This window comes from Zonotrichia albicollis, chromosome 6 (genome assembly GCF_047830755.1).
Source record: "Zonotrichia albicollis isolate bZonAlb1 chromosome 6, bZonAlb1.hap1, whole genome shotgun sequence".
Taxonomy (NCBI): domain Eukaryota; kingdom Metazoa; phylum Chordata; class Aves; order Passeriformes; family Passerellidae; genus Zonotrichia; species Zonotrichia albicollis.
In genome coordinates, this window is record NC_133824.1 from 22,926,960 (window position 1) to 22,953,492 (window position 26,533).

Here is a 26,533-nt window from a genome sequence, read left to right on the forward strand (position 1 = left end):
ATTCAGATCTCAATGAGTTAACTCATATAGCTCTCCAACAAAAAACAATTACATGTTTTTGCAGAAAAACTATCACATGCTGATAGCGAATAATTAAATGTTCAAACCAAAGAGAAATGAACTGTTTCCATGATGTATGTTTTAAACTTCTAATAGCTAGTCTGATTCTTCAGAAAAATAGCTGTGTTACAATCAGGAAGGGCACTAATGGGGAATGGAGAAGGGTATAAAAGAATAATGCCTCTATATGAGGAAAGGTGGAGAAAAAGGATTATTCCACCCGCTATTTTTATGTCTTGATTTTAATGCTAACTAAATGTCATAGATGTTTATGCAAAGGAATGTTTTTCACTGTATACCCTGGCTTTGTTAGGTGATGTAATGCTTTGATTTTATGCAAACTTCAGTAAAAGCAGAAATTGCATCTTGCAGGATGAGGCTCTGAATGCAGAACAAGATAATAGTGAAATTCAAAGGAAATATGCCATTTAAAACATCCTTAGAAAACAATAAATCAGTTCAACACCTTCCCAACACAGGAAACTGAGAGTTAACCAGTGTACTCAATTTTAATTTTTTTTAAAGGAGGAATAAATCTGCTATAGGGAGCTGCTTTGATAGACCTTTGAAGGTCTTCAAAACTCTTGCGAATATGTTATTCTCTCAAAAATATTCCCATAATTCTGCTGTCTCCCATAATTCCTTGCCTCAAGATTCATCTGTCAACTTTGATGCATCTTTTAAAGTACCCCTCCAAGCCTAAAAACCATGACTACAGACCACAGAAGAGAACTCTTTGCTTTGAAACTATCTGATCAATCAGAAGATCATTTACCTGCAAGCATTATTTGGTGAAGCTAAAGCGGCACATCAACCAGCAGCATCTGAAGGCTGAGGCAGCAAAACGTCAACAACAAATTGTCATTGGCATTCCATTTATGAACCTTCAAACAGCATCAGATCTTTTCCATGGGAAACCAGATCAGGTCAGACTGGAGCTGAATATTTCTTAACAAGCTAACCATCAAAAGAACTTACGTTTTGAATAAAAAGGCTATCATTTGTTGATTTGAATATCAAAGGGATCCACTGCAAACTCCCAGTCTAGAAAAACCTCTCTAAGCTACACCAGACAGGTGTTTAATAATCTATTATTAAGGCACTATTTTAGGTTACTCAGAATCATAAAAAATAGCTGTAACTGTGAAGCTGCAAATGGGACTGCACAAAGAAATGAATGCTATTAACATACTATTAACAATTCAAAAGAATGAGTTGACATACCAATCAAACTTGTTAATTGACTGTCAATGGCCTGTCCCTGAATATACAACATGACTGCATTATATATTTCAAATGCTGACAGGAAGACAGTTTCATTTGCATTAACTTCATAAACTGATCAACAACCAAACTGCCACATACATTTATAATGGGAAGCTGAATCATTTCAATATTCATGCAGCTCTGTAATTGTAAATTAGGTGCTGGCAAACAATACAATACTGTACATACTCTAAAATATCCTAAATTTCTCTGACCTACTTTCTTTTTTATTTTAAAAGAACAGTGGAAAAAGTTGTCTCTTACGGGGACGATTATTACTTTAATTTATGGTTGATGCCTTAGGCAAAATTTGTTTGCAACCTAGTTTGCAACCATTGTTTTTAACTCTAGATGTTTAACTAGTCCACAATATATGAGGCACACAAGGTGATGTAAAATTTTTCTTGCTTTGGTTCTGTGAAGTGTAAATATCATTAAAATACAGAGTAAATCTGTAAAAAACCAAAGTGAATGAAAATATGTACTATTTCTTTGCTATGACACAAAGCAGATGACAGCAGTGAAACCACTGAAACTTTCTAATTAGACATTGAAACATGTAATTTAAAGTGGAAAGTACTGTTCTTGCACATCCTTCCCTGTGTCCTAGAATTTACCGCCCTCAGAGGTCCTGTCTATATAAAGTATGTTTCCTAAAAATATCTCATAATTACACCCATTCAGTTTCATTGGGATTGACAGTGATAGTAGCTGAAATGGCTGTGATAGTGCTGCCATTTTAGCCAAATGGGTAGTCAGACATACTCTGAGCAAAGGTGTCACAAATCATAGGAGTTGAGAGCAAAAGTGCTTGTGGCGCTACCGTATTTCTGCACATATTTATCCAGCAGAAATGACCAAGGCTGATAATAGGAGGAAAATGACACAAAGAATTCCCAATAAAAGGCAGAGGCAAATGAAATCCTTTCATTTTTCTGGTTAATATCCAATCCTGCAACACTTAATAGCTTGCACTTCTACTTATTGAAAAACACAGTTCTATCTAAACTAACAGAGAAGCCTTCAAATGCTGTCATTAATGACTGCATGCATGAATATCAATTTGTATGCCTTAACCATATAATGAAGATATGAAAGAAGAAATTTGTTTTTATTTGTTCTTGAAATGCTATTGGCATATTTGTCACTGTTTATATAGAAATAGTAATATCTCAGTCACTTTGAGAACCGGAGAAATAAAGCTAAACAGAAATGTCATAAATGAGGATTAAGTCTTGTGGGTCTGAAAGTGTTCCACTGAAAGCTAAGTAGTAATTGATCAAAAATTCCATAACTGTCAGGTCAGTCACGTTCCCTCTATATCTGTATGACCTGGAGGTAGTATAAGTTTTAAACATATCAACTGTAAATGCACGTTGTCTTCTTTTCCCCTCTTTTATTACTACTACTTTCACCCTGTCAATCCAACAGTCACTTCCCTGGCTTTAAAGTTATTGCAAGAAAGAGCCAAGCACTACACACCAGCATAACCATACAGATATGATATAAACGTCCAATAAATCTGCAGTCATGGCAATCTTCTCCTGCATTTCCTTTCAGATAAACAATATCAGAGGACAATTTCTCTGCTACCTAGGTGAGCTGCTATATTTTAGATTTTATTATTTTTAAGACTGAAAAGCAAAAAATATTCACATTTATTGTTCTAGAAACTGCAATTGAAGAGTAGAAAGACTAACAAATGGAAATATAAAATTTTTAGGAAAACTGAATAGAGGAGACACTGGGGTGATGGCAGTCCCAAATCATCCTAACTGGTAATCATGAAAGATTACTTATACTACAAACTAGATATTAGCTTTGATATTTTCCCTGAAGTATAAGCTGAGTAACTGTCATACTGAATAACATCATATGATGGGTACTGCTAAGTTCTTACACTGACAAAACAAGGATCATTAAAGCTTCAACATTCTTTCAGATAATCAATGTAATATAAGCAGTATGTGATTAAAAGCATTTAAGACATGAAAAGTGTCAAGGTAAAGAACAGCTTATTACTCAAAGGATGTAGCATCTATAAATCCAGCCACATTTGAAGGAGCTGGTCATTTATTACTGCTGCTAATGGTAATACACAACTACAGTGAATTCAGTAATTCATGCTCCAAGATTTATAAACTTTGATCATAAAATATATACATATACACAGCAAAAATGCATGCACATATAATATTACTGTAACAGAAATGGTGTGATGTATGTTCATGTTTCAAAAAGACACTTGATTAATTCTAAGAAGCTACAGTTTGTCTGCAGTGCTTCAAAACTTACATTTAAAATAGTGACATTCTAATTTACCCAAGTAAACATTTTCAGTGAAATCTTCACCATATTAGCTGAAATCTCTGAGACCCTAAATAGCCTGCAGCCAGCATAACTTTTGTAGGTGGAATAAAAACTTCTGTTCTTGGGAAGAATAAAACTTTCTATTATGCAGATGAAGTCTCATCCATGTGGGAAATGGTGCTTTCTTGAAGATCAGCATGAGGCTAGAAAACTAATTTGGACACAAACTTGATTATTACAGAACTCATGATCATCATCTTTTAATTAGATGGCAGGCTCCTCAAATTTAGCTGTCTGTAGAAAGCTCAGAAAACATTATGGATATTTTATAGGACAAAAAGGCTTAAGTCAAATGAATACTGATTTGCACTAGACCATTTGTTTTGTATGAGGATAGCAAGTACAAGAAAGGTGTAACCAGGGTTTTTGTTGAATGCATTACTGTCAGTTGCTGTGTGATTAATGGCAAGATCAGCACTTGTATTATACTGTACTGCAGAGGTAGAGGGATTCAACCAAGTAACCTTATTCCAAGTTTGTGACAAAACAACAAGCAGTTTAACATAAACCTGTCTGCATTTGCCATTTTAAATAGAACATTTAAAATGAACAAGTAAAAAAATGATTGTAACAAATTTATTGTAACAAATAAAGAACTAGAAAATTTTAGTGGATTTGATGCCTAACAAAGATATTCTAGCTTACATTACAGTCCTCTTCCCACTTCCACAGAAGAAACACTAAATCATTATTGCAGCTCTTAAAAATAGTGTAAATAAAAAATTTATATTAAGTAGTTCCTCCAGTTTGATTTAAAAGAAGAAAATATTAAAGGCATAAGGTCTTCCATGGTGCTGAGCAGTTGTGCAATATCAGTCCTCACTTTGGGTGTGAAACTACAACAATATTAGCACATTGGCTTATACTTTTTTCTCACATACAGGTGCCAAGGAGAGTGCGGGAGGAATAAAGAAGTAATTTCATAAAAGGTAGAATATGCCTTATATTAAAAACATAGTTTTAACACTAGTTAATTACTGAGAAAGCAGGAGTAGCGTAAGCAGGAAACTAAATTATCAATTATTTCAATTTCAATTTTTTTTCGTATTTTCACATAGGGAGAGAAGTAAACACTCACATATACATAATATTAACATATTTGAGATGAAAACTTTAGCACTGATCAGAAAACACCAAAAATTCAGGATACATATGGAAACTTCAGGTAGATTGGATAAGTGAAATATGAATGCATTTGCATTGTAAGTACACACTCATATTAAGGAAGAGTTACCCAAACTTACTAGTAGGACATTTAAAGTTAGGACAAGCACAGTAAAATGATCAAATTAAAAAACTTCTGCAAAATTTTCTTCCTTAACTTAAATGTTAGAAGATCTTTTATTTTTCTCCAAAAAAATCCTGATACCTTATGATATTCCTTTCCAATTGCTACACCTAGTCTTCCTAATATATAACGGATATTTCCTGAGATGAGTTACAAAAAGGCAAATTTGAGGTTTCTACCTGCAGCTATGTGATTCATATTACCTATATATCTGTAACACTTTTCTTCTCAAGGCTCTGCAGCTCACTGTACAGGTAAGTGATTTTACAATTTTTTCTGAAACTTACTCAGCAATTATGGGAAATAAGTAAAGAACATATTTCAGTGCAGGGTTTATCAGGCATTTTATAGGATCAAGTTGGGACAAAGGATCTTTTGTAACCACTGAAAACTCGCCATCATCCTATCTTCATCTAATTTCACATTTAATTTACTGAATTCAAATTTATTGCTACCTTTTCAGAATTTGAGAAAAAAATAACCTTGCAGACATGTCACTGTTACAAAGAAAGCTGGAACTTCGCACAATCTGAGCCACAGGCAGAGCTGACTTATTCTTAAGGCAATTCCTCAAATACAGAACAAGATCTGACAGATTCTTTCACATGAGGGAAAGGCCTGGAAAGAAAATGTTTGGCAAATGTTTAGTAAGCTACTCATTTAAGGAATACTCAAGTCTTTTCCATCCCACTAGTAGAAGTCTGCTGTGACTGTCTCCAGAGGACCAAGTCCCAAATAAACATATCCTATACATCTCCTTTTTTAACTTTATGTGCCCTTTGTCCAAGGGCTGAGATCAATCTAAAAACTACAGAATTTACATCTATTTGATAACATTTGTTGAAGTCCAATTTAGCATGACTAATAAAATTTTAACAAAGTTAAACCAGCAGGAAATAAAATCAAGAGTATCTCAACTGAGTGTGTATCAAGGAACAGTTGCAACAATTGCAAGCTGTATGACCCCACATGACAAAGAGTAAATCAAACATTACTCAGCAATACAGTTGCCCTTAGTGCTAATATATTATTTACTGCCCTCATCCCAGCCTTCTCAGGAATCCCATCCTGTTCAATTATGATTATGACAATCCCCTTTCTGCAGAGGCAGGGAACTGGCATGTATGCAGAGAAGTAAACAGAAGCCTCTTCTGCTCATTGATTAGTCTCAACATTGCCAATGTTGCTCACTGGGCACTTGACCTTAAAAGGAGTAGTTGTCAGGTCACCCCCCAACAGAGAAAAATCTCCACAATTTAGGGCTTTTAATGTCCAATTTTCTACAAGAAGAATGTCATTGCAATTTCTTTCTTATATACTTATTTCTTTATATATTTCTTCATATAGATATTCAAGACTTTTACTGCCATGAAATTAGACTGTTGTATAAATCTGGCATGTTAGAGATCCCAAAGTGATATTGATCATCTGTATCAGCTCTGTTTGACCTTGGATTGCTAAGACATTGAAGAGGGACTTTCTCCTCTACAAGCTAAGAGAGTTTCTTTCTATTACAGAGGCACTGGGTTTGCCTGTCCTAAATGGAAAAATTGGAATGAACCTAAAGATAACTACCTGCAGGTGCAAAAAATGCATATATTAGACCTCAACAGAACTAGTCTGCTTTCTTGCACAAACTAAGTACGCCAGGGAATTTACAGTGTCTCACAAACAACTCTAAAACTTGATGCAACTGTGGTCCTAAAAGGTTAATTGTGGTTTTAATCCATCTTCATAATTACAAATTGGCTATTTTTCTAGAGTTCTGAGACTCCATCTAAAGAAAAAATAACCATGAGGGAAATATAGTGACATAGAAATTTGCAGTAAAAGAACCAGTACAATTAAACAGTTTGCCCAGATCCGGAAAGGAAGTCTTGTATTTAAAAGAGATAATCAGATGATTTCAGTGAGCATCTCAAGTTTTTTTAACCTTTCATGTCCCACCTTACCCAGTTAGATCTTTTAGCCCAGACTGTCTGAAGTAGCAGTAAAACAATGTATAGATGTCTAAGATGAGCCTAGTAACAGTAACATCATGTGTTTTGGAATATGGCAGGTGACAGCCCTAATCAGATTACTTTCTTCTTTTGTCCTCAAAAAGATATTTAGTTGTAATTTATTCAAGTAAATTAAAAACATTTTAATTCATAGCAAGGATTTCATAGTTAGGAAGTTTTTCCTGAAGGTTATGTGACTAATAGCTCTGGAGACTTAAACAGAATGTTTATTTACAAACATATACAGCATCACCCAGAGCTCCTGAAGTAATTCTGTCAGTAAAGCTTAAAGTTATTCTAGGGGGACACCAGAGTTTAGTCTCCAGGACAGCTGAGTCATTTGCTTCGCAGCTGACAGAGTACTGCAGCGTAGTCTGAAATCTCACAGTTAAGTCAGAATTGTTATGCATAATAAAAGCAGTAACCCAGTTTGAAAAAAGGACATAATATAGTAGTTTAAACTTTTTTATAGAATCACAGTAGAAGTAAACAAAGGTCCTATAATTATGAAACCCCAAGCCTTGCAATATCCATGGATCTGACAGCATGATCTCTGTGAAATACTGTCTCACTGCTCATACAACCTAAACCACTAAGACGTGCTACAACGCAAGCCCACAAGTAACATCAGTTTGTATTAGTTTGATCATCCTGATACCTGAGGTTTAGAATCCATCACCTAAAGAATACATAAAAATAACCTCTGAAATATTGTTGTCCAGTGTGTATCTCATGTGTGTCCTTAGCAGAAACTAGATCTCTAAATGAAAGACTATCTCATCTGAAATTCCTGCCTGAAGTCCTAAAACTGCAGAAGTTTCATTGTAACTCAGTACTCAGGCCTTACTCATATGCACATGCTTCAGACCTGCCCATGCACTCTAATCATCTCTGGACACTCCCTATATCTAAGTGGCGACCTGATCTACAAACTATGAGTTCTCTGTGTCTTCTGCCACAGTGATTTCACAATACATTAATGTCTTTGTTCAACTGACTTAAAAAAACTTACTACAAGATAGCAAACTGGAGAAACCTGACCTAAAGTGTACTTTCTGAACTCAGTTCCATGGTTCAATTCTACGGAGCAACGCAGTCTTTGGTATAGTTGCTTTTTCAACTGGAACAAAAAACTGAAATAAACACAGACAGTGAAATGAAAATTACAGCTGTGGCATCACCTAGTGCAGTGCCATGGGGAAGTTTCCCTTACATTTATATGTATTGCAGAAATTTAATTTCTAATTTTGAGTGCTATGATGAATCTCTGTCAAACTAATAAAATATTTTCAGTTGCAAACACAGACTTCTTAAAATTAAACATAGCAATCAATTGGCCTCTGCGTGAGTTAAAATTACGGTTTTAATTATAAGTAAATCTCACAAGTGTATGCCTCAGTCCTCATTACAAAACAATTAATATCTTCATGACAGTTCAAATAATTCAAAAACATCCCAAATCTTTCAGGATACTACTGCTGAAAAGTACTGCAATTATGCTAAACTTTGAAAGTTTTTTATAACTAATTATTATAACTACATAGGTCCTTGATCTGAAAGCCTGAGTTAAAGATGGAATATAATTTCTGGTTTTGCCTAACCATCAGCTTTTCAAAGTGAACCTTAAAAACAGTATCTTTATGAATCTTCCATCTACTGCTTATTTTGTGAATATATTTTGAAGGCAGTATCTTTAACACCACTACAGCTGAAATGAATATCTATCTTTATTTAGCACTTAAATGGCTATATTTTTATCACTTTTTTTGAGGGCCACAGTTGCATCAAGACATATGGATAATCAAAATCCTTAATCAGGTAGCATACATGTAGCTATCAGAAAACCTGCAACATTAATACGGAATATTTTACATCTTCCCGTGAGAGAAATGTGAGACAAATGTGAAAAGACAAACCTGAAAAAAATGTAATTGATATTTCTCGGTTTTGAGCTATTATTAAACCACTAAAAGCTAAATGCATTTATTTCTGAGAAAATAATCTCTTGCCAAAAACAATTCAGTAGAATCCTATGTACTAAATTGTTGAGGAAAGAGAGTTAATTTCCTATGAAATTCCTCTAAATCTTTAGAAGTCTTTAGACAAACCCCTGCAGTGATTCACAAGCTGATATAAATTTCAGAAGAATATGCAAGTCATTTGAATGGGATGGGAGCAGAAAAAAAATCAAGTTACATAAACAGACTTATCATTTTTTAACTTTGGGGGGTTTTTTTCACTTTCTTCTGTCCATAAATTTTATTCTGTATTTATACATCTCCAGACATCTGTCAGCTCATCCAGAGCAGAAACTTCACACGCACTTGTGACTATTCACATCTCAGACATGCCCACAACACAAGGATGTATCAAGCCTACGATGCACACACAGAGGAGACTTTTACTGTAAGACTTCCCTAGAACGTAAGAACTCCGACCATGATGGGAGTCCCTCAGGTTTGTTTGAAGTTCTTCTGAATTCTTTTAACAGGTTTGCCTTCAACTTGACCTTCAAGCATATTTACATGCTTAAAGGACACCAATTAATTGAAAAAGCTGTTCAGAAAATAAAAATTAAGTAAATAAATAAATATACTGAAAGAAATCTCAGTTAATTGGCTGCTGTTGTAATTACTGCTGTAAACTTTCAGTTTAAATTGAATTACCATATCATACAAGAATGCACCCTGGTAAAGCTAGAACATGAGTGTGAAACAAATAAACCCTAGCATTAAATCTCTAGGTTTTGCACTGCATCTTTATCTCTCCAACTCCTTTTAAAGGCCGCATTCAATTTTTGTATTCCAGCATTCTCTATATGAAACTGTTGCATATGAAACAAGCGTTTTTCAGGGTGACACTTCATTAATACTTTTAGCACTTCATAGCAAACAAGACTTGCAGTCAGTAAAAAGATTATTATACCCTCGGTAAATTTCTTTCCCAACCACTGTCAGCATATCACTACCAGCTGTTTAAGACTGATCTGGCATAAAATGGACCAAAGTTTCACTCTTAAGTTTACTTACATAAGTGTAGCTTAGAGCAGAATTTTTTTATCAAATCACATTCAATATGCAGAAAATGCAGATGTAACACTGATGAACAAAATGAAAAATAGAGACCACAATAACTGCTATTAGTTATTCAACTTCCACATGAAATCTCATTTTTTAGAAAATATCAGTATCTGTATTATACATGCATACTTTTAAGTTTTGAGCCTCTCTTACACACAACCAGAGTTTCAAAGTTGCTTAGCAGCTAGCAGCTCCCATGGAGAAATGGAGAGCTTAGAGAAATAGAAAATGTTAAGAACTGCAATCTTAATATGAAAATGCAGCTAGTTAATTACCAGTATGGTGAAAAGAACGGATTTTTGTTTTAAATTACTGTCACGCTGAGCCCTTCTGAATGCTAGTTAAATGATGAAAGTACTTAATTCTTTTTGCAGAGAAACCTTTTCTATAATTAAAAGAAAGGGAAAAGGAATTGATGCAGGAATAAAAATTGTGTATAGAGCTAGGAAACAAATATGAATGGCCACCTTTCCTGCTTAGCATAGAAAACAACAGAGTTGTGATCAGACATATTGCATAGAGCTAAACTAAAGAAGAATGGCAAAAGTGGTGGTGAGGTGCCAAGGCAAGCAAGCAGCATTTCAGATCCTCCTCCATGATTTACATGTACTGAGTCCCTGTATGCACATTTTTTAAATTACAGTAATTAACTTTTTGATACTCTGAACAGGAGGTAAGGCTGGGGAAGCACACAGACAAAGAGGGATTCAGCTGAGAGTGTAATAAACTGAACTAATCACTTGGAACCTGCTCATCTTTAATCCGCTTTGGTCTTCCCTCTTGGGACAAGAAAACACCACCAGTCATACTGGAGGTCTCACTCATCCATAGTTCTCTCTGCTTCCTCATCTTACTCTTTTTTCAATTTAGAGTTTTCCATGCCCTACATCAAGTACTTCCCAGAATAACACTTCAGATCCAGTAAATGAGACGTCTGCAAGTATGGTTGACATCTTCAGTTCCTGCAAGATTGCTGAGAAAACTCACACTTAAATAACTATTTTATGGTGTATCCACGTTATAAGAATAAATCAAAAGCTATTTATTTTCTGGAAATTTCTTCCAAATTTTTAGGTTTAAGAAAAAGATTCTAGTTCAGAAAAAAAAAAAAGTAACAGCTTTTAAAAATTATGCCAAATTAAACCTTGGCAATACTTGCTACTTTTCTCCAAACTCTCAAGAGCTAAATTAAAAATACATCTAAGTCAGTTCAACGAATTAACTTTTTTTTGCACAAATTACATACTCTTTACTCAAACAAGCATAAATGTTGAAAATGTGCTCCTTGCTACAACCCAGAGCTCCACTGTTCCACTTCATTTTGCTATTTTGTTTGAGGATACAGGAAGATCTGTGGGAAAGGGGCATTTTTCATTGCTCAGGAGTCTGAGCAAAGTCCTTATTTTTCACTTCACAAATTTCAATAGTAGCAATGCCTAGTAATAGCAATGGCAATGTAATAGAGAGATGGTATCTTGAGCTGCATTCAGAGGAACATTGCCAGCAAGTTGACAGAGTTGATCCTTCCCCTCTGCTCAGTACTGTTGCCACACTGGAGTGCTGTCTTTGGTTCTGGGTTCCCCAGTACAAGAGACAGTGTTCAAAAAAGGGCCACACAAATGATTAAAAGACTGAAGCATCTCACCTATTAGGAAAGGCTGAGAGAACTTGTACTATTTTGGTTTATGGAAAAGCAGGCTCAGGAAGTGCCCCTCATTAGTATATATAAATAATTAAAAGGAGACTGCAGAGAAGATGGTGCCAGGCAACAGCAGCGGTGCCCAGTGACAGGACTGGAGGCAATGGGCACCAAATGAGACACAGGATGCTCCATCTGAACATCAGGAAACACTTTTTCACTGTGTGGGACTGAGCACTGGTAGGGATCACTCAGAGAGGTTGTGGATAACTTTTAAACGTCCTTGAAATTGTTTAAAAGGCATATGGGCATTGTCCTTGGCAATCTGCTCAGGGTGGCCCAGTTTGAGCAGGAGGTTGGACAAAATGACTTCTAGAGGTCCGTTCCAACCCCAACCATTCTGTGATTCTGTGGAATGTCTGTATGGACTGGCAGATGAACAGGACACCTGTGTAATTCACAGCTCCATCCCACACCATTACACATTTGAATGAACATGCCTCAGACATTCCTAGTCACTAAGAATAGTTTTCCCCTTGTTTCCCTATCTATTTGCTATTCCTCTCAATGCTAATATCTTCTGTTTTACTTTCCATTTCTTTTTCCTTCTCAGAACAATGCAATACAGAAGTAGCTGAAATGCCAACAGACTGAGTACCATACAATTTAGCTATGTGAGTGCAGTTTAAACTCAAGTTCCAATCTATGGATTGTGTCTTTCCCCTCCCAGATTCCCTAAATAGTTTTACTGGAATGCAGTCACTATGTTCACTGTGTCTCACATACAAATGATATTACTTCTGCACTCCCATTTTTATCCCCTCAATCCTTTTCCCATTTTTACAGACCAATTGAAAAGAAGATGCAGAGGACAAACTCTTTGTAAAGAACTATCTGACTTAATTGTATTTTATCCTGTCTACCAGAAGAGGAATGATTGCCTCCCCTTCTTCCTAAGCCTATGAGCTACAGTAATTAAATGCTATAAGATATTATTCTAAATTTCTAGAGAATTCACAATTAGTCTAACAATTTTAAACAGATGCTTTGTTATGAATTCCCAGCAAAGAAAATTACTTAAATGTTTAGGTTCTCCTTGGTGTTTCATAGTTATATAATGACAGGGCTATTATTTATATTTTTTCCCCTGTAAAAATTACTTATTATATGGCATCATAAGGTTAAAGATTTATATCCCCAGTTCTGGTATCAAAATAAAGATCCATGCTGTTCTCTTGCCTTCCATTCTCTCTACCTTCTCTTGAGTTGGGTGACTGCCTCAACATACTAAGGATGCTAAAACCACAGATTATTCCAATGTCTGCCTGCAGACAGGGATTTTCAGACATTCAGAAGCTGAAAACTACTCTGGAAGCTCTAAGGAATCAGAAGGAGACAGGGATACATACGTTATATTACAGAACAATTGAATCTGAAGAATCTTTTAATTTAAGAATTCTAAGAATAGAAGGAGCACAGATCAACCAGCAATTTCTAGATTGAATCTGTGCCATGAGTAACTGGAAAAACAAAACTGGAGTTTTTTTTCATACATGCTGATAAACTACACTGATAGTCACCAAAAATCAGTACACGAAATTCCTTTAGAGCAAAGTAGTTTTCAAAGAACAACAGTTTCTGTGCATGAGCAAATCTTCTTTCCATTCATTTTTCTGAAGACTTCCAGATGTGGAAGCAGTTTGTTTTTCTCTCTGAAATCCTTATAAATTTAGAAAAAAATTTTGCAGTTTTCTTTTTATGGGCTTCTATTCTTCCTTTTGAACACTATTTATCCTTATTTCAGCTTTTTATGTATTTTAAAATGTCCCCTACTTAAAAGAAAATTACACAAATATCTCATATTACATACTGCCTTTCTCCAAAGGTGATTAAAAAAAAAGAAATTTGTGAATTCCACCAAAATAATAAGCTACTGAATGGTGACACCACATGGACCCTATAAAATGTGCTAAATGAACCCTCACCATCAGATATGGCAAACAAGGAGAAAAATTTACCAAACAAACAATATTACCTGTTTCCTGTATACTTCCACAGCTTCATCATTCACTGGGCATACTCCCACAAAATGTCATGTGAAGAACCTATCATAATTTAAGCATTTTACATAGCTCCTATTATCAGAAAGGGGAATCCTATGGATATGTTTTAAATACATCATCAGATAGCAGTAAACTTGACAAAGAGGCTAAATGAAAAAAAAAAATTGATTGGAAGGTCTTTATCAAGATAAGTTAATAGATGTATTAAGTAGCAGTTGTAAAAAGAAAGTTACAAAGCTTCTATATTTTTCAATCAGTTTTCTGCTGTCATACCACCAGATGTTGTATTTCTATATTCTATAGGTAAGACACACAGGAAAATGGTGATCTCTTGCTCTGAATTTTTTAAAGATTACTTACTAAATCAAAATTATTTACTCACCATGATCAGGCTGCAAAACTCAATATCAAGCTATATTAGTGAAGTGACCAGTAGACAGTGCAAAATATTTTCAGAAAAACATCAGTAAAAGAGCTACAGAAAAACCAGACACTTGTTGCGTTTCACTCAGAAGTTACCAGACCATATCTTAAGAATAAAATACCAATCAACTGCTAAATACAGAAATGCAAAGATCATTTATTCTATCATTTAAAAATATAATCAGTATGTATAACCCAGCAAAGAGATAAAACCACACTCAGGCTTCTAAACATTCTTTTTCTTCACATGTATGGCACAATAGTAAATAATACAGGATCTGAGGTTTTGCTGCAATAAAAGATACAGTCCATTTTATTCAATCTACAGACAAGATACAGGAGCCTTTACTTGCTACAGAAATTGTATTTTTTCTTCACTGGTACCACACATCAATTATGATCCATGACTAGCATAGCAATTCGTCTGCAAACATAAAGATGTAAACTGCAAAAAAAGAAGAGATCAAAACCTCACAGAATCTATACAGAGAGCTAATATTTTGCAGACAAAAAAATATTTTGACTGATTTGGCCTGACATTATTAAAACACATTTCTTTTTACACAGAACCCTATAAATACTTTGTTCCAAACCCCCAGATCAACACATTTGATCAAACTGTAACTGTGCAGTGCTACTAGTTTCAGATGCATCTTGATTTTAGGTACTGGGTATTTAAAGATCTATTTCTGTAGAGTTGTACCCTAAGGTAAGTCAGTTTTCAAAAATTAGGATTCTACAATATTAACCATCTGAAAGACAGCAGCCTGACAATCAACCTCAGGTAGGAAGAATTATTTGGATCCCACAGACAGTAAAGTAGGTCCTTAGAAGTGACAATTTCCTATTTATTTTTCCCTCTTTTATTTTGTTTTTGCTATTAGACCCTCAACTCACAAATGCTCAACTGTCACAAATGATCAGTGTTACTGAACCACCAGCATTAATCTGTTGTTTGAAATGTATGAAGAAAGACAAACACAGGAGACATTGCAAAATGTCTTCCTCAAGTAGAACCAGATATTGAAATGATAAATAACATAGCCTATGAGCGCTAGTTATAATGTTCTTGGGCAAAAAAAGATTTCTAAATATCAAAGACTGTTGCTTCATTGTCAGATGGTCCATAAATAAACCATGGTCAATTCATGACATTGGACCTTTTCTTCTTGCTATGCTACTGTAAATAAGTGTGTTCCCCTTGCCTGTCTGAATTCTACATGCCTATTTCCAGAAATGCCGCAGCATGTAAGTAACACTGTCATGTCCGTTTTGTCAACTACATGCTGATTATCCTTTTCTATCTGCAGTTTGGGAACATTACCAAGGTCAGAAGCAATCGCTCAGAAAACCGATCCTGAAGCTCTTGTGTCTGATAATTTCTGTAAGGAATTTTCATAAATAAAATTCCCTATGCAATTGGTGAAAGATCCACCTTTCTTATATACTACAGAAAAAAACTGTACCAGTAACTTGGCAAGTACCTAGTCAATGTATTCATTACTTGCATGTAATCCTGCCTTGTTCCAAAATGACACAAGTCTAATTCACTATTACCATATATAACCTCCATGTGTGTTTGGGCAAATGCCCACCTCCTTCAACTCTCCTGACCTCCCCTCTTTCTTTTTTTCGTCTTTTTTTTTTTTTTTGACAAATTGGTTATGAGGCATTTACAACTGATGCACATATCGCAGAATTATTTCTGCCGAGTTTCCTCCATGACCTGCCCGTGGGACATGACATGCTCTGAGATGCATCGCTCTATCAAACTGAATCTTTCCAGGACAATGCAAATTATGACAAATTCCATCATCCCGCATTATGCGCTTCATGCTAATCTTCCTAATTCGAGAAAATCAGAAGGGCTTGCTGTTCCGCTGAAGGGCACGTTGTCTGAATGAATGATGGTGAAAGAACATCCACAATCCCCTTCATCTTCTAAACCCAGCTGTGGCCACCTCTGTCCTAAAACCACTGAACTTTCTATGTCATTCTTGATTCAGAATTAACTCAGGATCAATCATTTGACAAAGTACAGGGAATAAGAATGATTATTGGTTTTGGGCTTCAATGGCAGCAGATCTTTAGAAGAACATTTTTATTAAAAGTTTAATCATAGACTCTTCTTCCTATTTCTTCTAGCCTGCCAGACTTTCACAGCAGGAGTGCAATCTCCAAGTTAAACTGTCTCCCAGAGTGGATTTTGAAACAATTTCAGCTATAGATTTCAGGCAATTTCCGGTCTTGAGCACTTTTGTCTTTGGGACCTTAGGCTGCTGTCTCCAAGCAAACCACCAACCTGCAGCACATTCCTCAGAAAGTCCGCGAGACAGAAAACTGCTGCATCTCTGAATCATTCTTCACTGGCTCAGAAGGTGGCAGCATTACCACATGAAAGAAATTTGCCTTTTCCTAGTATTCCACATCCACATTGCTGAAATAAACATGTTTAATTCCCAAAGAAGCAGATATTTTATCCTGTGGCATAATTTACTTATAACATTAAAACTCAAACATGGAGCAATTTGTAGCAATAACTATGATTATGCTGTTAGTGGCCCAAATGTCACTGTCTAGATTAGGCTAAATGATACCTAGCACCAAAGAGCTTCTGTGATTTATTTTTTATTATCACTGGTAGAACTTGCGTGTTTAAAAGGCTTCCCATTCAAATTATTCAGTCTTCTTGATGACTGAGGTAATAATAAAAAATCTTATAAAAAATTATAAAAGTCTTAAATCATAGTCTTAAAACATATAAATGTTTTGGGTAGGCAGATATGGGACTTCAGATTTAAAAATAAAAATTCACTATAAAAACACAATGCATACTTCAGAAATAGAATTAAAATCTATATAATTTTGACAATCTGCAAGACTGAAAATTAAAAGAGCTGAGAAACAGGAAAAGCTTTATGCAATAAAATGTACATTTGTAAACATCAGAAATATTAATAAATATGTTTATGAAACTGTTTTGTGGAAAAAGAAAGGACATTAAGATTTTAGAATAGTTTTTACCTTAATTTTCCTTACTTTAACATTTCAACTAATGGAATCCTCTTCCTATTTGTTTCTATAGTCAGAACATTTCAATCAACAGAATCTGTCAATATTACAGATAATATTTCTTCTATATTGTTACTTCAAATAAACCCAGAATTTTTATTAATGAAAAATGTAGTGTAAGCCATATATTCTAGTTCAATAAGCTTTTCAGAAGGAATAAACAGACATTCAGTAGCCAAAATGCAGGCAAGTTTTGTTTTGCATTTACAGTCTCTGCTTTAATGGAATCTTGCATAATTGGCCTGATGCAACACTGAGTCTTCATACATGCCTAATAAGTACATAGCACAGATCCACATTAAAGCATTACTCAGAAGAGACAGGAAGATCTTTCGCTTTATACTTCATTCCCAGCGAGACCCAGACCCTCAGAGGTAAACGACTATGTGAGCATCATTTCAGCAAAAGGCACCGGGCACACCCTGTGCATGCTGTGGCTTGTTGACAAGAACCAGGGCAGGCAGACACCAATAATACATGAAGTGCGGTTCAGAGGCAATTAGGATCAGTTGTCAAGGCCAGGCCATTAATGAAAGAACATGTCAGAGGAGCTGGAGACTTCAATGGTTGAGGGCAAGAAGGCGATTTAGTGTGACAGATCGAGTCCTTCCAATGTCCTCAGTGGTACATGCTAATACCAGCCTTAACAACCTTTTGTGGCAGTGTATAATGCGACTAACATGGACTTTGATTCAGCAAAATGACTGCTGCCACTGTTAGTCTGTCTCATTCCAACAACAGTAAAAGCACTGCTACAAATAATTACCCATTTCCTTCTCCCCCCTTGTCCACTTAATGCAGCAGTCCTTTATGCATGCCATACTGTTTCTCACTAGAAGGTCACAACGTTTATCATGCTGCTTTCTTTTCTTTCTGTCATGCCCTTTTTATTAATATAATCTGAAATTATTCTGTAAAACAGTTTTGTTCAACTAAAAGGAAATTAACTATAAATGCAACATTACCTCAAGTTACTAATAACAACCACAAAAAGAGCAAGCCAAACTGGTCTGAGGGATTCACTAACTATTCTGCCAATTACACAAGGAATATGCTTGAACATGAGATAAATATTCATCTTACTTATAACATCATCTACTGGACTAAATATATATATGGTAACTTTTACACCATGAAAATGAAATCCTGAAGATTTATAGATAATTTGGTATTTGGTTGTTTTTCCCATTGTTACTAAATTAAAATTAGTAGTCAGCACTACTGATTTTTATAAAAACCGACAGACTCTAAATTCCTAATACTCAATTACAGGATAAAAGGAAACATAATTTTAGAAAAAAGAACCTGAAACAGCAGTTGTATTTTAGTCACAATATTAAAGTTGGAGATATCACTGAAACAAGATGTGTTTTCTTTACAGAAGACCTGATCTGCTTCTCAAACAAGAGTTTTCAAATATGTAAGGATTTCACAAACCATTTTCTTAATTACATTACTGAATTTCTTAAAGTATGGTCCTGGTATTCACAACCTCTTTCAAGATCAGTTTCTTTCTAAGGCTTCAACATTCTGTCCACATAAGAATATGCTGTACCATGCATACATGTGTGTGAGAAATTTGACTTCAGAAATGGCAGGATTAAAAAAAGGTTAGTCGTATTCACCAGAATTCCCCAAATATTTCAAGGGGGAATTCATTGATTTGTCAAAGTAAACACTGTCCTATCAACGATAAAAATGACTTCTTGAGCCCTATTTTATTCACCTTACATCAGATGATGTTGTTCTCCCCTATCACTTCTGTCATTTGGCTATGCCTGAACTGACCTTTCTAGAGGCAATACTTATCTATGAGTGACAGGAGAAACTATCTCCAGCAGGATGAATTTCCTTCTCTCTCTTCATTTCTCTACACTTTGCCTACTTTCTGTCTGACTCATTTTAGTTTCTCCATTTCTTTTTTTTGTTTATGATTCTACAGCTAACCTCTTCTTAACCGACCTTTGCAAACATTCCCTTTTCAACCCACAGTTTTAACCTTTTCAGTATCTACTTATTTGATTCCTTCTTTTTTCTTTTCAACCTTACCTCTCTTAATTTTATTCTTTGCTCTTTTCCATTTCATTCTCTCCTTCACTTTTGCACCTTTGCCAGCTCCTCTTCCAACCAAAGTTAAGAGAAAAATTCCATTGACTACAATATGAGTATGATCTAATGGCAGTACTTAGCCCTGATACACTACCAACCTCAGTGTATCCAGCATAAGCAGCAATTGTTGGTGTTTACATGATCAGTATTAGTGGTATTTCTTTGATGGAATGATGTATAAATTATGGGACTGCACTGTACTACAATTACAGGTCCATGGTGCATTATGAGGAAGATGAAGCAGAAATATAATGGATACAGCAGTGACCTCACATATTTCATCTACATCTATTGATTATTTTGGGTTGTGGTAAGTATGTACAAATGAAAGTTATATATAACTCTTGGCATATATGCTAAGAATAAACATTAAATTAAAAGTTATTCACGAGGGTAACCCAGATCAACTTTAAGATTTGGATTCAGATTAGCATTAAAATTCCATCCTTAAAATTGTGATGTCCCTACAGATATGCCAATGATTATCCTACCCTTCTTTAGTAAGAGATTTGACATAAAAAAAAAAAGATGGAGAGTATTATCAGAGCAACATTTAAAGAACAAATATTAGAGTATATTGCAGTACTTCATAAAGTAGAATCAAGAGATCAGGATGGACATTTAAATAATATTCTAAATGTTCTGTACCTTTTTGTACTTCTTTTTCTTTCCTGCAACTGCCATGACCTCCTATAAAAAATTCTTTGTAAACAATTGCTTCAGGATTATTATTCTGTTTTGCAAATATTTATAAAATATTTCCTACACAATGAATTAATATTTTTCATTTATAATCTCCAGTTTTAATGATATGTTAGTGGATGGCTTGGAAATAATTATCATAAACATAGGAATGATAGACACAAATATTTAATATCATGAAATTCTGAAAAGTTACAGAATTTATATAACTATGTAAGAACTATGTAAGACATCCTTTTGAGAAATTATAACAAATCTTTTCACAGAAATGAATTAGGCTTTAACAAAAGTATATAGGAGTGTTCTTAAAGTAATTTGAAGAACTGAAGACAAAACTACAAAATGTACATATTAGAAACTGAAATATTTAATAATTAAGATGTTTCTAAACTGGAACTATCCAGGAAGGAAGGAAGGAAGGAAGGAAATAAAGCATAACAGTACAAAAAACCCCAAACCTTCCTGACCAAATATAAGTGCAAAAAATCATAGTGCAAGAAATATGAAAAAACCTAAAAATAATATATCTTTCTGCCTAATATAAGCAAGTCATACTTCTCATCCCCTAGGACCACAAAATAAATTACAGTATTTGGGATATTTAGGGGAAAATAAATTCAATGCTCATATAAAGCTCTAACTGCAGAGAGAAAAAACAGGTCACTAACACTGTGTACTAAAAATATAATCTTACCCAAAAGACAGTGAATATGGAACTTTCTCTAAAAATGTGTATCTATATATAAAACACAAACTTGATCAGAACCTTGGAGCTAACACTCATATTTAACCCTGATTGTATAGTAATTGCAAAATACAAAACCTCTCAACATTAGCTCAGTGTGCTTACTGAAAACAAAGACGTGTTTCAAGAAGCAATACATGGCAATGTACAATATATGACACACTTCCATAGGTTAACATGCCAGAATCTGTATGAATACACCGCCACAAATTCAGAATACATATACAATTGTAATTTGGAAGTACAATGGAAGACAACCAGAAAAGAATTTCAAACAAGAAATAACCATGCAGGAAAAACATATAAACCTTTGAAAAGACCTTAGTTGGCCTTGAAAACAAATGAAAAAAAAAGAAAAGGGATGTCAAACATTATTTTGTGGTGTAGAGATATCAAATCCTGGCTCTTTAAGCCTAAAACAAGAATCTGGGCATAGGTATGCATGTAAGTTTGGTTTTTCCATTTTCAACTACCCTAAAATGCAACAGTCAGGTTGACTAAGAGATATTCACTTGTATTGAAAACGTTGTCCTGTCTCATTACAAAGACCTACTAAGAGAATGTTCTGAAACAGGATTCTATCACAGGATTTCAAGGTTGACTTTGTTAAGTTGAGAGAGTTTGTGGTGAGAAACAGTACACAAACTGTTGAATTCAGAGATAAAATGTGTTCAATCCCTGAAATGCTACTTAGAATTGAGATGAAAGCTGTTCCTCTCCAATGGTAGAAAGCTAAGATAATGCTGGCTTAAAAGAATGACTTTTTCCAAGTCTTTATGGTGGTAAAAGGAAACTTAGTCAACAGAAATAGAAGGCTGAAAATTATTTGTGATCCCTTGGATTCAAAAGGAAAGGGTGGGGAAATGGGAAAGCAACTAGTAATCTACCTTAAAGAGTAGATATCTCTTCAAGATCCATGGTAAAAATCCCCTACTTTCAAGACAACCACTCAACTTGACTGTGCTGCCTGTGGGAGAGAGATTCCATGTAGTTTATTTGCACTGAAGAAGTTCAAGTAGGGGAACAGTCTGAAGAGCACAGTGCTTCAATTCCCCAACTCAACAGTCTGTGGTTTCAGCAGCAAAACCAGCTAAAAGAAATGAGGTTTCATATTTAAAACAGATGACAGAACACAGACCAAAACCTGGTTGGAAAAAAAAAGAGCTTGACACATTTTTTAGGTTCAACAGTATTTCAGTGTGTAATGATATGCAGGGCACTAACTTATCACAATCAGTTCACCTTGAACTTACTTTCAGTACTACAATAAAAATAAAGCTATGCTTAATCTCGAGATGTTGGTGTCTCAGTGAAAGAGAGTTTCTCCACAGAAGTAAAGGAACAGAAATGCCTAAATTGATGCCTTGAATCATCTAGTAAGTTTTTAATATCTTCTCATATAACCATAAATCTGGGTTATGGTAGAAAGTATCTATTATGAACTGTAGGAAAAAAGTGAGGAGGAAAGAAGGATTCATGTGCCTCTCCAGTAGTACAGAGCAACACAAGGCATCCTTTCAAGTAGAATTTGGGCAAACCTAAGCCAGAAATATCAGCTACACAAGAAACCACGTCATTGTTACTGCATATGTTAATGAATGCCTAGGGATGAATTATCCAGGGCATGGCTCACAAACAGTTAACCTAGTGAAAATTCTAAGGGAAGGAACATGAGCACTTCAAACCTGTCACAATAATCACATAACTGAACCTCTAGAGAAAGAGACAATGTTTCAGTTACTGAGCTCAACCCTCAGGCTCTCATGCATCAAATTCACAGACAAAAAACAAACTGGGGTGGGGGATGGAAAGATATGTGGTGCCAAAATGCCAAGATAATGTAGTGGACTCAAATAAATTTGCCAATGGTAAATACAAAATCTTAAAAAATATGTCTGAACTCCAACTAGGACCATTCCTCTAAAACACATTGAAACAGAACATGAAAAAGTATGAATAATGTGCATATTGGTAGGAAATAATGTGGGTGACAGGTCTGAAAAAAATGCAACAGCTTTTGAAGCTAAATATGAGGTAAGTACCCCTACCAAGGTACCAGTTGTACTATCTTTACAAGAACAGTGAAAACTGTGAAGAAGAGGACATTTTAGGAGAGACACCAAAACTGGTAGGTTATAGCCTCTAAAGCATATAGAATTTAAGAAAGATAATAGTGTCAACAACAGCATCTTTATAGTAGAATTACTTTTTCAAAATTAGAGTAGAATTACTGATTTGAGTCCTTATTCTTACCTTCTAAAGATATTTTTATGAATTTCCCTTAAGAATCAATACTGAAAGATTACAAAATTATTGTATCATTAGAAATGCATACCTGGGTAATTTTTTGTTCTCTAAAGACCTCCTGTACAACTCAATCTGGAGCATACTGGTGGCTCAGTTTCACTTGCAAAGTTACCATGAAAACATTGACAAAATATTACAATCCTGGAAGTGCAGGTATAGAAGACAAAGACATTTAATATGTCTGTTGCAGGGATTATTTACTTTAGAGATGTCTTGGCAAGTTTTTCAGTTCATGCTCAGGCACACTCTTTACTCATTAAGCATATTTGGTGTTGCACACCATTTGGTTCTACTGACAAGCTCAGCAAGGCTAGAGGGCTGTTTGAACACCAGGGCAGATGGTTCTGAGAAGATTTTTCTAGAAAGATTTCTTTTTTCCCAAAGTAGGTAATGAAGTTCTAAAAATTCAATAGACAGAATGTGACAACAAATAATTTACTAATACTATATTAGTGTGATATTTTTTTCACAGGAGAGGTTCTATTGATTAAAAACCATTTTACATGACAGAGATAAGCATGTCACGTGTTCTGCTTAGAACAAATGTTTTATATAAGGGTCTGATTGCATATTGCATCTTTTAACAGTTTGGCACAGATTTTTGTTTTATGGAAATAGGTGGACTCATGGTTTTTATATATATCTCAAAGTTTTTACATAACAGTCAGGTAACTGATGATAACATCTAAGGAAAATAATATTTATGCAGAAACATTCCAAAGATGGCTTGGCAGAAAGTTGATAATTACCAAATTTGTGGTGGAAACCAATAAAGGAGTCTAAATTTCCAGTCAAGATAACTTTTGCATCTCTGTATGGCAGATATGCCATGATATCATGGTATAATTATTTAGAAACTATTTTTCAATGCAGCCAATTAAAGGGTTGGTTTATATATGTCAGTGCTATATTCATTTTATTGTTCTATAATATCTGGTACAGTTGAGAATAGAGACAACGTAGTTGTTCTAATGGGAAAATACAGATATGTATTTAAATTTTTCAGAACTTTGGTCTTTTTCTTTTAAAGCTTCAACCATGTCCCATCTTGAGGTGGCATATGGGCTGATAAACTACTATAGTGCTTCTACAGAGGCACTGCAGAATATTATAAGGCTGTTTGTCAATAGGCTCATTCTGGTATGGAAGCTGTGGAGAAAATCTCTTGTTCTCTGTGGAAAACTTCTTTTTACATTAGTGTCAGACACAGTCCTCATGGTTTATGATCATAACTGTGTCTTTTGCTGTTTCTGGCTTAACCACTACTTGGGCATTGAATCTAAAGCACTTCTCTCAGTGACAGTTTTTGACTGTGGTATTTATTTCTGGTTATTACAAAGCCAAATCTAAGACAGTCAGTATAACAGCTGAAGGTGCAATTTGATCTAATATAACATTTTTAAATGCATGCTTTTATGATACTGGTCATCTTCTGGCATTTGTGAGATGAAACAATAGGACTAGAAATGCCTTAAAAATACATTTTTAAAAGAAAGTGATGAGAAAAAAAGCTCTCATTCTCTTTATAATAATAATTATTCCTGTGTTTCTTAGGTCAGAAACACTCATCTCTGCCAAGGACAGAATTGATTACCTCGTTTATGCTGCTATGCTTGTAAAATAAAGAGAATGTGAATAAGACATCCAATGTAGAATAAGACATCTCAAATAAAAGTGGGATTAATTGTGGCTATGGATATTTTTATACAGTTGCTTCCTTTTTTAATCTTTTTCCTTAAAACAAAATTTTAAACTGAATTTTGGCATCAGCTCATCTTCATCATCACCAGGAAATAAATCTGACTGGAGCAGAAGTACAGTACATCCATAACAGTGGATGAACTCCCTTGCAACAGCGGGACCAGCAAGCGGAGAGCAGTGAGATTTACAGGTTTGAATTGTGAACTACACTTTTTGGGACATCACAAAAGAAAAGTATCAGTCACTTATTTGTCCAAAGTTTATAAGATTTCTCAAAATACTCTAAGAGTCATTGTTCCTGCTACACTGTTGATGCTACATTAAAAATTTTTTCATTTCAGTAGAATGAACATGTCACCAAGGTTAGTGCATCACTAGGAAAATCAAACCACTGACACCGTATGTGCCTGAAGACATTCATCTGGACTTCAAAACACTATGCTGAATATTTTCTTGTCCTGCAATTGGCTTAATATGACTTAGAAAACTATGAGCCCTTTCATTACAGATATAAATGCAAAGAGGGTCTCCCTTTTCACACTAAACAGTTTTCAAAACCACAAAGCATTCTTTTGGCCTTGACGGGGGCCAGATGAAAAGAAAGGTTGCTCAGAAAAAAGGGTAAGTAGGAACACAGGCATCTTAATTCAAATAAAACCCTTCAGTTATATATACCAAGGGATTGTACCTAGAAAAATCAAGGCAATAACTAGGAGAACTGGAAATACGACTGCCAGCACACTCTCAGTCATGCATTACATGCGTTCAGTTGCTTGGAAAGTAGGATATTCAACTCCAACCAAGGGAACAAACACTTACCTCAAATGGGCTGCTCATAGTAATCAAGCAACATATGATTCATCTTCACTTCTAAATCTCAGGTAGATTTTCCATTAATATCAATGCTACAAGCTTTACACTCATAAATTAAAAATCTTATATGCAGAGTTTAGGTATATGAGCAGAACTCAATGGGATTCCTCCCACATACAGAAGTAAATTCACACATAACTGCTCACAGACTTAGTACAATAATAACACATTTCTGAAAGACTGCTAAATGGCAGGCCATCAGCCTTCACATGTGTCATTATTGGGAAAACATTCATATCTGCCAATAATTAAGCTGTAATTACAGGCTTAAAGTTTTATAAACATATTGAAAAATAGTTTGGTTTATCAGTAAACATAAGGTTACTTATGTTGAGCATACAGTAAGGCTTGAAAGCTGACAGAAAAAGGTAGAAACCCAAACCACAAAAGTATAAAGGCTTCCTTCTCTTAGATAAGGAAAAATGTTTTCTGAGATTATTTCAAAAACATTATTTACTATTAAGCAACTAAAAAAATCTTACAGATCTACAAAGTAAGCTTTTAAGCTACTCTCATTTGGTGTTGAATTCACAGATAGAATAGAAACTTATCTGGGATTCACAACAGTAAGCCCAGTGAATGGATAGCTTTCTAAACCAGACAATTAGAAGAATGAAATACCACATAGTCTTAAACTCGGAGTCAAATTCTGGTCTGATAGACAGATCCTAAGTCAAATGTCAAGTCACAGTCTAGGACTGAAGAAATTGCAATGTTTGTATAATTCCTTTGAAAGAAAACCCAGAGCTGCTCCTTTAAACTACACTTGAAGAAAAAGATGAATTTGTTACCTTATCCGAATGCTTTTTTATGATGCAAAAAATTTGAAATATAG

General features: G+C 34.8%; 1 protein-coding gene across 6 annotated transcripts in view; it reads right to left on the bottom strand.

Annotated features, from left to right (window-relative positions):
* The window catches only part of DPH6 (diphthamine biosynthesis 6), a 184,137-nt gene that overhangs the window by 67,571 nt on the left and 90,033 nt on the right, over positions 1–26,533 (bottom strand). The window lies entirely within an intron of this gene.